Source organism: Sinocyclocheilus rhinocerous, unplaced genomic scaffold (genome assembly GCF_001515625.1).
Source record: "Sinocyclocheilus rhinocerous isolate Xijiao unplaced genomic scaffold, SAMN03320098_v1.1 scaffold2812, whole genome shotgun sequence".
Taxonomy (NCBI): Eukaryota; Metazoa; Chordata; class Actinopteri; order Cypriniformes; family Cyprinidae; genus Sinocyclocheilus; species Sinocyclocheilus rhinocerous.
The window spans coordinates 311,843-330,744 of record NW_015629503.1 but is presented as its reverse complement, the minus strand read 5'-3'; the positions used below and the strand labels follow the sequence as shown (position 1 = coordinate 330,744).

At 36.4% G+C, this 18,902-nt stretch overlaps 1 long non-coding RNA gene across 1 annotated transcript in view; it reads left to right on the top strand.

The window, feature by feature from the left end:
- Window positions 1–1,124: 1,124 nt before the first annotated feature.
- LOC107738959 (uncharacterized) overlaps window positions 1,125–18,902 on the top strand; it is a 20,297-nt gene continuing 2,519 nt past the window's right edge. The window contains exons 1-3 of the long non-coding RNA XR_001639947.1: window positions 1,125–1,177; window positions 4,060–4,139; window positions 17,223–17,293. This is a non-coding gene — a long non-coding RNA (uncharacterized LOC107738959). The remainder of the gene's footprint in view (window positions 1,178–4,059; window positions 4,140–17,222; window positions 17,294–18,902) is intronic.

Sequence of the window (18,902 nt, the reverse complement as noted above, 5' to 3'; positions counted from 1 at the left end):
GACTAAACGCATTAACATATATGTCGTTGCAGGTGGAGATGGACCCAGAGAGCTGAGAGGACACCAGAAGAGGAACTGGTAAGTATCCAACGAGAGGAGTCAGGTAAGTTGATGCACGCATGTGAACAACAACACCAGACAAATGTCTGCAAAGGAATTCAACAACTTCTGAAGAAAATGTGAGGGCCACTTTTTGGTGCAAAAGTTACAATTACAGTGCCAGCCCTGTTGAAAAACACAGCATATGCTGGTTAGGTATGTTTTGAAGCTGGGATGCTGGTTTATGCTGGTTAAAACTGGTCCTTAGATGGTCATGTGCTGGTCTCAAGCTGGTCAGACCAGTTTAGGACCAGCACATGACCAGCTAAGGACCAGCATAAACCAGCAAAGGACCAGCATAAACCAGCTCAAACCAGCATCCCAGCTTCAAAACAAACCTAACCAGCATATACTGTTTTTTTAAACAGGGAGGTGTTGTGGGCAAATAGCCTGCTAAAAACCAGCTGTAACCAATCTGAGATGATTTGTTGGTTTTAGCTGGTCTAATGTACATTAATACTGATGGTGAACTGTAAATGGATGTCAACAAACCTTGCACGCAGTTGTGGATGCAACACGGCAGGTTCTGAGAGCTGCCCTGAAGTTTAGTAAGCAGAGGTGAAATGTTTCAAGCCCTCATCAAAATAAGAGATGAAAAAGTCCCCTAACATCCATGGTGGAGCTTGGTTTCGGCAGATGATAATGGGTTGAAAAACATCCTCTCTTCACTTTAGTTAACACTGTGCATGATAAGCCATGAGGGACGTCTTTCTACAGCCATGCAGTAAACCTGCTGGTAGAAATCTGACCTGAACATTCCACCTGTTTGTTTATTTATTCTCACTTGGTTCACGCCTTGACATCTCAAGAATCTCCTTTCTGCTTCGCACAATATGCTATAATATTCCATGCTTTCATTTGTCTATAAAGCAATGTTCTAAAACCATTTATGTCCTTATTTTAAGTGCACTAAACACACACACACACACACACACACACACATAAACGCACACATTGTGTTTTGCAAGCTTAAATATATAATTAAAAAAATTAATTATACACTTTTATTTATATTATACACGTTTAGGAAATAGGAAGTGACATCACTGGCCTCCAGAGGAGCCATTTCGAAAAGCTGGTAAGCTGGTACTCTAATTAAAAAATTGTGCTGTTTAGAATGCTTGACAAGGTTTCTCAAGCATATGTCCAATTCATCACATAACATAATCTAATCTGTTTCTAGAACAGAAATATATTTTTCTCTTGCTAATGCTAGGAGGCTAAACACTTGAGACAAGAAGAGCAGTAGCCATTTTGAAAATTTGAAATCTCTCACCAGTTATAATAAACTGAGTTGTGGCGAGGTGGAATATGTGATTGTGTTGTGAGTGTCACATAACAGCACCCGTCATTGATGCACACCAACCATTTGTAACTTCTTATTGTCTTGTTTTGCAACTTCATGTTTATTAGCCGTGAGAGGGAGATTGTAAGCAATGGGGGAGAATGAGTTAAAGCAGATTCATGTCCTTTATAGTTAATTTAGTTAAGTAAATTTGTACTTTACAAAACGATGTGCAGTAATGTTATTCAATTAATTTGCAGTCTGTAATGATGAGGTGAAGTAGTATGTGTATGTAAATATATAGGTACAGTTTCTTTACATTTTACATTTAAAAATGAGCAATACTCAAACTTCTTTCCTTCTTTTGCACTTGCATTTCACTTTTCTCCATCCCGTGTGAACTGTGTGAGCAGATTTGTGAATGTGAGCTGCACTGCATGCAGGTATTTTTGTGAGCACATGTGCACCCTGACTGATTCATTTGCCCTGTCCGATGTGACATGATTGCCACTTGATTTGACATTAATCCCATGTGGTGTTCGTGACTTCACACTTTGTAAGAGCCGTCCCGCATACAGGCGAGAGTCATGTATGCGGCGCTCTGTGCAATAACTGTGAACTTTGCAGCACGCCGTCCTTGATGCATCCCGTCTCAATGGCGTGAGTCCAGGAATGAAGCGTGCAAAGAGATTGGCTTCCCTAATCCCCTATGCAACCAAACATGGGCTCAGCAAATATTTATACATCCCCGGGGTCTAAGACGCAAAATGTAACCTTTACCTCAGTTTCTGCCAAAAACGCGAAGTGACGTGCTTGTCTACGGTTTCACAGTAGAGTGTAAAGTCTGAAGATGTTTCTCTAGGCCTCTGGGCTCCCTTTCAAAACCACTTTGCCACCCACTTTCCCACTTCCAGTCAGTGCTGTTTGCATCATCAGGACACAGAAATGGAGCGCACGTTATTCACATGGATGTGCTGTCATAGGTCATCCAGATTGACATGGATCTGGTTGTTGGTACCTGGTTCTGTTCTGTCTGTCTGTCCTCTGACTGGAACGTGTTCAGCATACCGGGCTTGTTTTTATAGACGCCATTGCCTCTACATGCCTTTTCACAGAATTGAAGTCATAGAGAAACATTATGCAAGATCTCTCTGACCTCCTATTTCACTCTGACATTATCTACATTGAATATTCACTAACAGCACAATTTCATCATTTACAGTACTAGTTGGTGAGTTGTGTGAATGAATAGTCGGTTTTTTGTATCACACACAGACGCTGATGTTTTTAAGAGTTAACTAGATATGGCATCTTACAAACATAAATATTTCTTTTGAATTCTTACATTTAAGGTGGTAAATTTAATGACCAGGCAGCATTTTGATGGCTGATGCTGATAGTTCATCCAAAAATAAAAATTTGCTGAAAATGTACTCACCCTCAAGCCATCCAAGATGTACAGTAGATGAGTTTGTTTCTTCATCGGAACAGAGAAATTTAGCATTACATCACTTGCTCACCAATGGAACCTCTGCAGTGAATGGGTGCCATCAGAATGAGAGCAGCTGATAAAAACATCACAATAATCAACATGTAATCCACACAACTCTAGTCCATAAATCAACATCTAGTGAAATGAAAAGCTGTGTTTGTAAGAAACAAAAGAATCATTAAGACATTTTCAAACTGTAGCTTCTGGCCAAAATAGTCCATAATCCATAATAACACTTCCTCCAGTGAAAAAGTCACATTTTGTCCACTCACATCAAAATATATATGTATCTCATAATATATAAATATATTAATGTATCTCACACCGACATATATGTTTAGAACTGTTTTGGACTGTTTTCTCTTGTAAACAGTGCTTGATCAATGCAGATTTCTCTCCTGATTCAGATGAGACTTTTTTCCCTGGAGAAAGCAGTATATTAAGGATTGAACATAGAAGACTCATTTTTTAGCCAGAAGTTATGGTTTGAAATTAAAAACCTCTTAATGTTGGATTTGGTTATTACAAACATAATTTGTCACTTCACAAGACATTAATTGATCGAGTGGACTCATGTTGTGGATTGTTGATTATTTAAAATCTGTTTAAACTCTGACGGCACCCATTCACTGCAGAGAATCCATTGGTGAGCAAGTGATGCTAAATTCAATGCTAAATTTCTCCAAATTTGTTCCCATGAAGAAGCAAACTCTAGATCTTGGATGGTCTGAGGGTGAATGAATTTCTACCAAATGTTAATTTTTAAAATGCTTTTAGATAATTTTAGATGATCTTTAAATGCATATCATTTTAAAGCACCACTGAAATAAATTTCTTTAATTTGGTGTACTCAAAGATCTTAAAGATTTTGTCATTTTTGACTTGATCTGTTTGTTTTGATGGGTCAAATACGTGCATTATAATGATGATGATCTCAATTTGTGAAGCAATTAAAACAGAAAGAGCAAAAATCACAAGAATGCACTTTAGGTCACAGTATGCATACAGATGTCAGACATGCAGCCATCTCTAACTGTCATGAGTAGACTGTAAATGAGCTGTGGTTTGTCTGGGATCAGTGGAGTAGACAGATGATCCATTTGAACTTGTATCAGCCTGTTTGGAAATCTACTTAACATGCACAGAACATCACAATCACAGTCTGTTCTTTCTCTTATTACAGGAAAAACTGTCCTCAACAACATATCCCAAAAATACACCCCAGATGAAGCCAGCAGAGCTGACACAAGCATCAAAGATGGAGTGAGTTGCTTTCCTGGGCAAATGTAGATCACACAAACAGCCAAGAACAGAAAGGCAAACATGGGCATCAGGCAGGGGCATTGTTATTCTGTCAGAGGAGAACACAGTGTTAGTTTGGTTCAACCCTTTGGTTTTCCTGCATTTAGGTATTAATTCTGCAAGACCACTAATTTGAAGGGTGATTTCCTGTTATTTGTCATGCTGTGCTCCAGCAAATTTGGAACAGTTTCATGGCTTTGGTGCTACAGGCATGACACTAAACATGTACCACAGATTTCATGCGTTGACCACAGAATTCTTGATAGATAGATAAATAGATAGATAGATATTTAATCATCATATTGTAAAAAATTATATTAGTTCTACAGTAGATAGATATATATTTAAACAATGTATTGTAAAATTTTTATAGTTTATACAATATATAGATAGATACAGTAGATAGACAATCATCACATTATAAAAAAAATATTGGTTATCTGTCTTGTTTGCCAAATTATCTTTGGCAATGTACATGACAATGTTAATGTATTTGGTCTTGGCGGAATAGATCTGCTACGCTGCTGCTGCTGCGTCAGAGCAAGTACTGAGACTTGCTACTGCCAATACATCCACAACATGCTGCTGTGAGCATGTAAGAAATATTGCTGCTGCAAATACATTTACATTTACATTTAGTAATTTTGCAGACACTTTTATCCAAAGCGACTTACAATTGGGGGATACATAAAGCGATTCTTCTTAAAGAGGCAAACAGATACAGGAAGTGCTTGTAATACCAAGTTTCTAGACATTGTTCAAATAAGTACAAGCTAGAAAGAGAAGGAATAAGTAAAGAGATATAATTTTTTTTTGGAGGGGATGTAGATTCGTAGTAGTGAGTGGAAGTAGGCGGGTGCTGAGCCTGTGGCTGTTCTATATGCAAGCATCAATGTCTTGAACTTGATTCGAACCGCAACCGGTAGCCAGTGCAAGGAGATAAAGAGAGGTGTATAACATGCACAGAGGTATATAACAAATATAACATACATGAAATAACCCCCCATATAGCATACATGACTCACCTCGTAGCAGATCTATACAGGTGGAGCTGGGGAAGGTGGAGGGTTTCTGAAGCAAGCTGCAACTGTTACGGCAAGCACTAGTCATATATTTGAATGTTGAGCAGCGAGTTCATTGGCTACCGATACAGGAGAGAACCAATCATCTGTGCCATGTGATAATGATGTCATTAGGTCAGACTGAGTTAGACCTATCGGACTGCGCCATCTAGAGTTTCATGCCAGAACTCTGTATTTGTATTTTTTTATGAAAGACAGCTTGATTGATTGATCTATTTATGAAGCGTAATTTATGAATAGTTGTTTTGTGTATTTTACTGAGTCGTCTACCCTATCTAAAAATCCTGTTCCAGCACAACTGTCAGTTCAACCACTCCTTAATGTTGTTCTTTTTCGAATGCGTTTGCTAACATGTATGTGAAAATAAGGGCGAACAGAGACCATAGATACAAAGGTGGACCAGAATTGTACAAACTCACACAAACAAGCCCTGCCCGGCCCATTCAGGCACTGGCTCTCCATTGACCCTATATCTGGTTTCTGTACTGGCACGCGTCCAACGCCTGAAGACAGGATGATTTCTTGTGTGTCTGTATTTGTAGTGATTAATCTATAGTTGTGAAGAGGGCAAGGCTGTGCACTCGGAGATGCAGGTCTGGGCAATAATGCTGTTGTGTTTACACCAGGCGCATTACAGAACCGCATGTTAACTTGATGAGACTGTGGCTGTCTAGATGTGTGTGTGGCTGTGTAGATGAGTTTGTTTGTCCATACAGATTTGGAGAAATTTAGCACTTATCACTTGCTCCAAACAGCTGATAATGAGAGCAGCTGATAAAAACATCACAATAATCAACATGTAATCCACACGACTCTAGTCCATAAATCAACATCTAGTGAAATGAAAAGCTGTGTTTGTAAGAAACAAATCAATCATTAAGACATTTTCAAACTGTAGCTTCTGGCCAAAATAGTCCATAATCCATAATAACACTTCCTCCAGTGAAAAAGTCACATTTTGTCCTCTCACATCAAAATCCACCGACATATATGTTTAGAACTGTTTTGGACTGTTTTCTCTTGTAAAAACATCACAATAATCAACATCACGATAATCCACAAGTAATCCACACCACTCCAGTCCATCAATCAAAATCTAGTGAAACGAAAAGCTGCATGTTTGTAAGAAACAAATCCATCATTAAGATGTTTTAATTTCAGTTGTCACATCTGTCCAAAATACAAGTCCATAATCCATAATAATGCTTGAATTATTCAACAAAAGTTCAACAAAAACGAATTCTATATTCGTTTCTCCTATTGAGAAAATTAATATAGTTTTTACTTCCGGAGAATGACTGTTGCATTCTATAACTGATGTGGTTTGTGTTGCATGATGACATAATCAAGTAGCGACTTCACACTGTTTTTGTAAAATCCATTTAAATTCCATAACACAATTAGTTTAACGAGCTAGACTATTAATCAACATGCCAGGCTATATTGATGATGGTCATGCTATCTGACACATCTTGTTTTGTTTTTTAGAAATGATGAGTTTTCACACGGTTGAACAGACATAACATACTCTGAGTAAACTATGAAGTGTTTCTCAAATGAGTTTTCCATTACACTGGAAACTACCAGCACTCGCCCGGGCTTTTGTGTGGTTTCTCGGCTTGTCAAAAGAAACACTTCATCTGACACATCCTTATAGTTAATGGCATTCCAGAGTCAGTTAAAGGTGTGCTGGGATGGCTGTTATGGGCTTGTTTGTATCACATTCCATCAGTTCTCCACCTTTTATTTGAAGTCAGACTGTGTTTGTTTTATTACCTGCATCTTTGGCATTCCAGTCACTATTCTGTTGTTATCATTACAGTAACGGTGCGTTCTGGGCTTCATTCAGCACGACTCTTATCTGCACTGCTGCAGAGGTCGGTTAGTGGTTCCTGTTATTGCGGTTTCATGTCACGGAGGCCAATCCGTGCACCCAGCTTGGCTGTGCAATGATCCACCGACTTTTTCACCATCAAACAATTCAGATTGTGTGCAGCGCCACAGCGAAGAATTTCGATTGTTTGTTATTACAATGCCAGGCCATGCTAGGCCCAGCGCGTGTTGTTTTGACGTTCAAGAACAATCGGCGTTTGCAATAGAAGGAGACCCTGTCCTCCCCGTGCACACTGCGCTGGTCTTCCTGAATTGCTGGAAAGCTTGAACCGGGTCCAATGTGTTTTTCCTGTAAATGGAGAGTTTATATTGTGTTGAGAGGCAAGACAATATGGCCCATATGCTGTTGATATTAATAGTGGAGGGTTTGATTTAAAAACTAATCTGTGTGGTTTAGAAGAATATGTGACATAACAAGTTAATTGTTTTTAAATGGGTGGTTTCCGATGCGTTGTGTTTGAGGAATTTTGTTTTTAACATAGAAATTCACAACAATGCACACAACATTTTGTGGAAAGAATTGGGTGAATAGAACAAAACAAGTCCTGGTTATGTTTCGTCCCAAAAGAAATATAATCTTGTGTATGAAAAATTAGACCATTTTGGGACCATTAAGATGATAATTAAGCAGTTATTTCCGAAATGTACCTTCTACTGTAATGTAATGAATTAGCTGAATAATTTAAAATCTCATCACAATAATGTAAACAAAAATGTTGATATTACGTTAATGCCAGTTAATGACGTTATAAATTGCTATCTATTTATACATCATGGTTGTATTACAGTTTTTTAAATGAAAGAGTAAGACAATAATTAAGCAGGTATTTAACACAATTTTAATACTACTGTAATGCATTGAATGAATTAATTAAATGAATGAAAAAAATAAACAAATACAACTCATTACAATACAAATTATGTAAATTTATGCAGTGAATTTATACATCATGGTTTTATTTGTTGTGATACCTTTAATTTATGCTGATTTAAATGGGATTTGTTTTTTTAGTGTAACAGTGAAAAATTAACAAGAATAAAATTAAAGCTAATTAAAATAAACAAGAATAAAAAAGCTAACTTAAATAGACACAAGATTAAACGACACATGACACATTAGATTTTACAGAGAACATTTGCTTAATTGTTATGAAAATGTGAATAATTGCAATGTCACAAACCAAATAATAATGCTAATGATGCTAGTAACATTTAAAAGTAATTTAAAGAGTCAAAAGAACAAAACAGGAAGTTGCCCCCTTGTTTTAGTCGGAGGGTCACAAGTGTTGAGAATTTTTCTTTTGTGAATCCATGTTATCCTGTGCCTGCTCTCAGGTCAGGCCACGCTCACAGATCACAGTATTTGGCATTCCTTCATCGGTCGAGACATGATGAACACTATCCTGCTGATGTTGTTTCTGTCAGAGGGCTGAACAGACTAAATAAGGGTCCCTCGGTCGAGCCTGCAGCCTTTGCTAATGTCACCCACATTACTGGGTCAGGTTTCAGGTCAGCGCAGTAAAGCAGGTTTCTTTCCCTTATTTCAAATGAAGTTAATCTGAACAAATGGTTATCAACGTGGTTCCGGATCAGGACGTTTGCTTGTTGACTTAAAAACGGAGTGCATTCTTGAGACAAGGATGCGTCTTATCTTCTGCGACACGCACAAACTAGTGATACGCTCACATTTGTTTAAACTTGTGAAATGTTTTGCTTTACTTAGTATGGAAAACTTTATAGCTTACATTACTGAGTTTGGTCTTCCTGGTCCCCTTCTTGAAAATTGTTCTTATTAATATCTATCTGTCTGTCTGTCTGTCTATCTATCGACACACACACACACACACACACACACACACACACACATATTGTATAAATAATATTTACATTTAGTTTTTAATATTTCCCTTTTTAATTAATTGTATTATTTGATTTTATTTTAAATACATTTCAATGATTGATTATAGCAACATTTTTAGTTTCCTGTTTAGAAACGTGATTTATTAATATAGTGGACTATTGACTTTTATTTAATATTATATTATATAATTATTTTTAGTTCACTTTTGTACAATAAACAAAGGAAACAGAACTAGTTTACAGGCACTGATTTAAATTACACTTCTCGTCTGGCTCGTTCATGTGAACACAGCCCCTATAATTAAACCTCGACCACTGACATTTAACCAGCCCATTCTTATTTCTGGCTCCTTATCAAGTCTCATTGTGGCAGGAGATGCACTGCACGATATTAATGCATTTTAATGTTTCCTATCATTGTGTGAGGGACTCCATTTTGTTGAAGCAACTGCAGTAGTTTCAAGGACACCAGAAGGAAATATGGCTCATTTAAGTTTGTCATTAATGAGTGAAGTCAATGTGCACTCACTCACACTGTGGGTTGTTTTTTTAGTGATAATAAAGAATCATTTGAATGGTTCATTTACCCAAAATGGACATTTTGTCATCATTTACTATAGTTATATGATTTTTTATTGTTATATTTTATTTTTTTAATTTTGTTTATTATTAACATTATTATTATTATTTTTTTACAATTTGACCAAACTTTGTGATTATTTATCGGTATATGACTATGAATGAATGTTATTTTATTTGCAGTATAACTGTAAAATTACACTAGTAGTATTTCCCAAGTAAATATTCATGTCTTAATTTCTTCATTTTCAAACATTAAACCATCCAAAGTTTTTATTTTATTAATCAGGGAGCTCTTAAAGCTTGTTTATAAGAGCTTCTCTTTACAAATTTGGTAAGATGATTGGTGCAAGTTGTGTTTCCAAACTACTTCTGCATGTACTGTGAACCAAGCTGCTGAAAACACCAGATCATGAGCTGCTGTTGTATTAAAGAAGACAGAGCTGAGCTTCACTCTAAACATGCAACACATTTTCAGCTTTATTTTAGTTAATCATGTAGCCATTTAATTTACTCACACTTTAGGAGCACAGAAAGCTTTTCGTATGGCTTCAGACGAATTGCAATATAACACACAAGTATATGGAGTATTTTATGATACCGTTAAAGTGCTTTTTGTCATTTAAAGGTATAAATGACATGATAGGTATGATACCTTTAATGAACAACTTTGAGTTCGTTTTGGCAGCTATCTAAACAACAGGCTTGAGGCTAAATCTCAGTGTCTCTCTCTAATCCACGGACTGATGTCAGTATGTTTATGTGTAGATGTTGTCACTCATGTTCAATAGATTTGACCTCCGACCTCTGAGAAGTACTTCCAGGTGAGGGCTCTCCAGCGTGGCTCTTCCTGTCAGGGCATTGAGACCCCCTGCGGTCAGCCAACACATCTCAATCTATAAATATCACATTACGCTCCCCGCCCAAATATCCTCTGAGATCCTTCATACGTCCCAGATTCCTCAAAGAAGTATACACAAACACCAGACATGAGCGCTTTGAGTGATGCACGCTATCAGTTACTCCAGAACAGAACAAGATGTGTAATGAGAGGATCTACTCGTGCTGTCGTTATGTGTTTGAAAAACTTTAATAGACTAGCAATTTGAGTGTTGCATAGTCTGTAATGCAGTATTTTTCTAAAATACATTATAAAATTGTATATATTTTACTGTAAAAAAAATAATATAATGCATAATTTATCTAAATCAGCATCAATTTAAATTAGCACAAAAAATAGCATTACAAAATGTAACTTTTTTTTTCATGGTATTGAGAATGAAATTTGAGAATGAGAATTTGAATGAAAATTTTTTTTTGTATTACAATAATATAGTGTTGTTTGACTGCCCTAATTGTTCATTTTCAAATGTTAAAAACATCAAGCTTTCATTTTATTTATCCTTAAAAAAACGCTAATAAAAGTGTCGTATGGTTAAACAACAATTACTGTGATGCGCTATTTTTATTTTATTAAATATAAAATAAAATAAAATAAAATATATGTAATATATATTATTATATTGCTGTAAAAACAATATAATGCATAATTTATTTGATTTAAATCAGCATCAATTTAAAGGGTTAGTTCACCCAAAAATGAAAATTAGCCCATAAATTACTCACCCTCAAGGCATCCTAGGTGTATATGACTTTCTTCTTTCAGACGAATCCAGTCGGAGTTATATTAAAAATTCTTTGATCTTTCAAGCTGTTTCATGGAACTCAGAGGGTGTTGCATGCATCAGTCCAAAAGAAGTTAAATAAAAAGAGCCCATCCATTAATAAAAAGCCTCTCACACGGCTCTGGGGGGTGAACAAAGGCCTCCTGTAGCGAATCGTGATGCATGCAACACCCGCTGAGTGCCATGAAACAGCTTGAAAGATCAAAGACAATTTTTAATATAACTCCGACTGGATTCGTCTGAAAGAAGAAAGTCATATACACCTAGGATGCCTTGAGGGTGAGTAATTTATGGGCTAATTTTCATTTTTGGGTGAACTAATCCTTTAAGTGAGTACAACAAATACAAGCACAAAATAATACACACTTTTTCATGAGAATGGGATTTTTAAATTATTTTTACAGTAATATAGTGTTGTTTGGCTGTCTTAATTTCTTTATTTTCAAATGTTAAAACATCAAGCTTTTATTTTATTTATCAGACAACCACTAATAGCCTTCTTTTTTTACATTTTCTGGAACAAAAAAAAAATGTAATGCATGATTTCTTTTAATTAAATCAACATCACTTTAAGTGAATATAACAAATATTAGCATGACAAAAAATAATTTTCACAAACATTTATTTATTTTACAGTAATATAGTGATTTTGACCATACATCAGTGTTCTGGGAGAATTATTGCATTCTTGTGATTCTTGCATTTCATGTCTGAATTGATTGACTCTCTCTGTAGTTTGTTGCAAACCATATGCTAATAATTTCCCAACTACAAACCATTTACTGTTTCGTATTAGATATTGGCACATTGCACTCATTCAAGATTGCATTGTAGCAGTATGATATCAGAAGCTTCACATGTGGTTCTGGAATGTGCTCTGATTCTCCTCCTCAGCGCCCCTGGAATGTTCCTGTGTGAACTGTGAGGTCACTGTGCATGAATGGAATGTTTCTCGCCTGAAACTTCTTTGCAGGTGCCCCTCGGCACCCAGACTGTACTTGTAACGCTCCCTGCGGGCTCTGCACTGTCTCATTTTCCACACAATTTGGAATTAGCGTGAGTTTGAAGCATTCTTGACTTGTACACACATAGGCCATTCCTTTCTTGTTCTTTCTTTCTTCCACTTCTAACAGCAAAGTTTCTAATTACAGTCTGGTGTCATTGGAGAACATGAAGTTCCAAAAAACATTATTCTCTAGGTACTGAGTCTATAATGAAACATAAACAGCTTTATTAATCTCCAAAGAACTTTATAAACTGTAAATCTCACTATAACATGTGCAGGCCACATTTGCATCAAAACTCAAAGCAAAAAGAAATTATATTTTGCTTAAAGAAAATTAAGTTTCCCTCCAAAATTCTCATTGCTGCATCTGTATGCTTTACTTTTGAGTTTTGTTTGTAATTCCAATTATTTTATGCATATTTTTTTCTCTACTTCATCAGCACTTGCATAGACCAGAACTTTTACCTTAATTTCACTATGCAATATAATCAATGTTTCTAAAAAAATAGCTGCATTTTCTTTTATGCAAAATCTCATTCTTTCTTTTGATTTTGAAGTAATGGAACTAGTCCTGTGTCATGTGAGTTTTGTGTCAACAGCTTCTTAATGGGAAGAGGGTTCTTTGCTGAAACTAAAGTGTTGCAAAGAACCACTGAGAAACCTTTATATTTGAGTGTTGTGTTCTCTCATCACCTCTCATTACTCATGCTGAGTTTATCTCTATTACTCCATCTCACCTCTCAGTAGTTTCCACACGTGTCCTCTACAGCTTGTTTTTGATGGCTTCCATTCCATCACTGTACATAGATTCCAAACTCAGAAATTTACGTTCCAACTCTGAACTTTACATTCCTAATTTAAGGAGAGTCATTTGTCATCCTGTCTTGATGTCATACCACACACTTACCAGAGTAAAAATGTGTTAAAAATGTATTGGCATTGGCGTCAATCACCAAGTGCTTTTTCAAGCCCTTAAACTAGACGTGTGAAATACCCATGAGGTCTTGATTATTAATTACTGACAGCACAGATTCATCTTGGGTGTTCCTGATGGTCATGTGCAGTGCATGTCCTTATTCAAAACCTTTATAATGACAGTATCTTTAATAATCACAGCTGTACTCCTGATACAGAGGCTGTTCCAAACAGTAAAATGATGCAGGCTCATAGAAGTGAGTGTGATTTTAAAAAGTAGGATGAATGCTGGATCAGGAACAATATTCCAATAAACCAGGTTTTAAGGTTTAGGTTTATGAGCTTTGTAAAAATCGAGGCGTTTCAAAAAGGCGGGGCATAGAGGAGAAACAATAATGTACAGTATGTGGAAAATAATGTGTTTTTTGAACCTTAAACCGCATAAACACATTTCATTACACCAAATACACAAAATAATGTTCTTTTTAGCAGCATCATATGACCCCTTTAAGGCTGGAGTTGGGAAACTGAACGTCTTATCAATCTGATATGAGTTTAGAGGTGGTTAAAAAATGTTGATCCAAGAACACTTGCCAAAATCTAAAGCATTACTGCGCTACTGTTCAAAAGTGCTTAGAAAGGAAATATTAAACCAATTGAAAATGACACTAAAGACATTTGTAATGTTACAAAAGATTATAATAATAATAAATGTTTCTTGAGCAGCAAAGTATCATATTAGAGTGATTTCTGAAGGATCATGTGACACTGAAGACTGGAGTAATGATGCTTAGAATCACAGGAATAAATTACTTTTTAAAATATATTCAACGAAAAAACATTTATTTTAAATTGAAATAATACATCACAATATTACTGTTTTACTGTATTTATATTAAAAATAAATGCAGACTTGATGAGCATAAACAAACAAACAAACAAAAAAACTATAGAAGTGCATTAACCTAGCGATATTTTAAAACCAGACATTGTTATATTAGTCAAGTCTCTCATGATTTGACTAACATAACTATCGCTATTACTCAAACTTCATAGCCCCAACCGCTAATTATTATTAAATATGTGTTGTATTCAGGAGAGGTGTGCTGTTAATTTTTTTTTAAATGTTGTTAAAGTGATTTGAACCTGGATAAAAGTCCCTTTGCACAAGAAAGAACCACTCATACTTTCTCTAGAACATGTAAAAGTTAACTTTAGTTTGTACTTCTTTCTCCCACATCAATTATGTTCACAGAAAACTCATTTAAAAACTTTTCTTTATTTACATGCTTTAAAAGAGTTGGTACAGTGAGAAGTTTTCCTAGCTGGGACTCTGGTGCTGTGCAGGCCCAGTGTGTCCCGTCCCTGTAGTGCTTGTGAATGTTATTTATTAGAGGTTAGTGGGGGTTGGTCAAACAGAGTGACATCAGCTCACACCCTCTGAGTCCGGAGGTCCCAGACGCCTGCCGTGTCGCTCTCTCATCCTCCCATCAGTCTGCGGATTAGCCGGCTAAAAGAGCCACCTGTCAGCGTGTGTGTGTGTGTGTGTGTGTGTGAGCAGTTAAGTATGTTTGGGGTTTCTCCCTGATATGTGTTAGCGTGCTCTCCGTGTGTCAGGGGAGGCTACTTAGTGTGAGATGAAGCTTGAGGCCCTCGCTCAGAACCAATGCTGTTTCATACCAGCAAAAAGAGCAGTTTATTGGCATTTACAGCACATAACTCCTCTGGGGTTTGGAGTGTGACATAACATGCCGTGCACTGGAGCCCAATACTCTCACGACATCTGATACACACTAAATCCTTGGCTCATTTTTAAATCCCCAAATGAAAATGCATGGATGCTAACAGTGGTGTGCCAACGCTGAAGTGTCCTTTCGGTCAGTCCGATTTAGGGGCCCCCGTACCACAGTGGCTCTCGTACCGCCACTTCTCCCCTGCCCCTCCAGAGGTCTGTGCACTCCACTGTGGATATATAGACTACCATTCAAAATTTTGGTCTCTTGCTCATGAGTCTCTTGCTCATAAGGCTGCATATATTTCCCTTCAAAAGATATTAATTGATGGACTGGAGTGGTGTGGATTACTTGTGGATTATTGAGATGTTTTTATCAGATGTTTGGATTCTCATTCTGACGGCACCCATTCACTGAAGAGGATCCATTTGTGGGAAAGTGATGTAATGATACATTTCTCCAAATCTGTTCTGATGCAGAAACCAACTCATCTACATCTTGGATGGTCTATCTATATCCTTGGATGGATATAGAAACTAGTCAAAATATTACTCCACCCCAGAAATGAGGAAAAGGATTTCATATTTACTCAAGCATGCATTTGTTTCGTGGAAATGAGCACTGGGTGTCCGGTTGGTTGTGCGTAGGTGGGTTAAGAAAAAAAAACACACTGCATATAGTCTAGCATCGTATTAGAAAGAGATAAACCAGCACATGATTCAGTTGGAAAATGCAGATAAGGCTGTTTTTGACCATGAAGACATACACCCTTATTATCCAGCCAAATGGCACAAGATTACAATGTTATGTACAGATTTTCTGCATGATTCCACAGAATAAACAATCACTATACTTGGTGCTAAAGAATGTATGAAGGTTTCGTAGTAAACACTTTTGAATAAGATTATAATCTGGGTCGTTTACAGTAAGCACTCCTCTGATAATACGCATGATTCATCATGTATGCGATTATTGCAGCCAGCAGCGAAAGTTTTCTATGGTATCTACAAACAAAGGGTGTCAACACAGTGGTTGGCAACGCATGCCCACAGATGCTGTTCTGTGAAATGGCAGGTGAATTCAATAAAGCCCCACCTTTGTGAAAAGAAAGAAACTGAATATGTGAGACTGATATATTCATTGTACAGTAGATACACGCCTGAAAATATTTGCTTTTTGGAGGCAGCTAAGAAAACTGTAGTGCTTATACAAGCTGAATTAATGTCTGTGAGGAAACTTTGTGCAGAAACTGAAATTGCAAAAGCCTTCAGTGGCAAAACGAGCGAGTCAGTGTTTTGGAAATGTTTAATGTGAGCCACTATGGTTTCATTTTATATGTAATGACTGTCTATCTCAATAAATGTATAAAATAATAAATAGTTTTTTTTATCTTGTGCCACACAGAGTTCAAATAAAAATAATAATAACTAAATAAATAATAACAGAATGTAATAAAATATATAAGAAATTAATCTAAAAACTAGGCTTTTTACTAAGGGTTTTAATATTCAACAAATCAGCATTTTAGAATGAATTCTGAAGGATCATGTGGCACTGAAGACTGAAGTACTGATGCTGAAAAAAATTCAGATTTGACATCACAGAATAAATTACATTTGAAAATATTTTCAATTAACAACAACTCTTTAAAATTGAAATAATATTTCACAATATTACCATTTTTATTTTTGATCGAATAAATGCAGACTTGATGAGCATTAGAGACTTATTTCAAAAACATAAAAAAAATCTTACTGACCCCAAACTTTGGAAGGGTAGTGGTGCTGTTTGGCAAAATTAAAAACAACAACTTGCTGTCAACTCTCCTGGTCCTGTCATTCCAACTTCAATTCAACTTCACACTCATTATTTGAAAGGGAGCCAAAAAAGTTGCACTAAAGCTTTGCACTTGCAATCATTTCTAACGGAAACATGCTGCTACTGCTTAATGAAAGGGAAAGAAAGAGACGAGAGAGGTAGGAAGGGAAGAACACGGGGCAGGTGAAGTGGAACGGCAGGTATGGAGCTGAACGCCTCTGAAGCACAGCCGTAACTCAATCCTGAGGTTTTGACTGGACCATAACGACTGTCTATAGTCCATTCAGCACATGGAGTGAGTTCAGGCCCACCAGCGGATCCTCTTTAAACCACGGCGCCTCCTGAGAGAAACTTATCACCTTTGGCCTCCCACTGAAAGGATCCTCTCTCTCTCTGCACCCTTTTGTCTTTGTTGTCTAGTCTTTCTTTTCCTCTCAGAGTAACATACATTTTTCTGGTTCATTGCTTTTCAGGGAAGCCGGGGTGAAAACGGCACTTGGGCACAGACATAGTCGAGGGACGATGGAAGGATTTGTTCAGTCAGGTATTTTTCTTTTTTCTTTAGGCTCATCACCCTGCTGACCTTTGGCCTCATCATAAACTCAATCAAAGCTGGTGAAGGATTTTTCACCGGCTTCTGTTGATCTTCAAATCCCGGCTGATGACAGTAATTATGTTGAAATATATTATTGAAGGTGGTGAATGTGGCTTTGATGGCTGTAGCGGTGATTAGCAGAGTAGCAGTGTGCTGACAGCCCTCTCAGAGAAATTGTGTCTTTGAATTCAACCCCTTTAAAGCAAAGCTGCTAAATATATTGAAACTAACAACAAGTTAAGAAAATTCTAGATACATTTATTCGTTCAGCAGATATTGAATTAATATGCAACTAACCTAACTAACAATTACTAATCATTGAGTTGAGGACAACTAGTCAATTAATTTAAAGGTGCAATTTTTTTATTTGTTTCAGTCACTTATTTTTATCTTTTTTTACTAAACTTTCAGTAAAGGTAATTTTTACTTCATTTTTGCTCCAAGTAGAGTTTTTCTGTCTCTTATTTCTCTTCCTAAACCTCCAGTAAATTAAGAGGGTTAAATATTTTTTAGTATTTTATTTTTGCATTTTTATTTAATATTTTCTCCAGGTATTTTTTTATGTTTTGTTTTGTCTATTGTTTGTCATCCTAATCCTCCAATGCAGATAAATTAAGTGACTTTAATATTTTTAGCATTTTTATTTTATTTCGGCAATTTTATTTTTTATTTTTGCTCTAAGTAATTTTTGTGTATTTCTGTCTCTTAGTTTCACCCTAAATATCCAGTGCAAATAAATTACAAGACATTCATATTTTCAGCATTTTTTTCCACTTCACGTGTTAACATAAATTTGCCAAAATTTGATGAAATTTGACCATAATTTATTTTTTCATGACCTTTTTTTTTTCCTTTTTCTTTTCGACGCTGTGTAGAGTAGATGATTCTTACATAAGCAGGTGGTTGGAAGAGTTGTAAAATGAGAGGGCTTGATGGCATAATTCATAAAAATAAAGTCAGTTGTAGGGCAAGTTATAGTTATTTCGGTAGCACTTTAGTTTACAGTCCTGTTCCTCATGTACATACTATGTACTTATTATAGTAATTACAATAACTAGGTAATAACTAGGTACTAACCCGGAACCTACTCCTACTCCTAAACCTAACCCTACCCCATGTAGTTACTAAGTCTTACCAGAACTTTCTTAGGTAGGTACACTGTAAGTACATGTACTGTAAAATAAAGTGCAACCGTTATTTCAATTAAAGATTACAAAGAATTGTTCTTCAGAATGGCATGCACTAATAAATTGTGCATAATAAGACAACAAATTATTTTTCATGTTGACTTGAAGCTCTGTAGTGTATCTCTGTGGTAATACTTTTGTGGAAATTGTGATACTATATACACTATATACATTTCTTTTCTGCTGTTGCAGTGTTTTTTGATCAAATGTGACACTCAGCACAGTTTGTGTGTGTGTATGTGTGTTTTAGTGGATCTTCATGTGTGAGAGCGCTGGACATGTTTGTGTATGCAGAAGCTTGTGTGAATAGGTGACCCTGAACTAACACCAGCAGCCACCCGCTTCCCTACTAGTCACCTAATGAGAGCGCC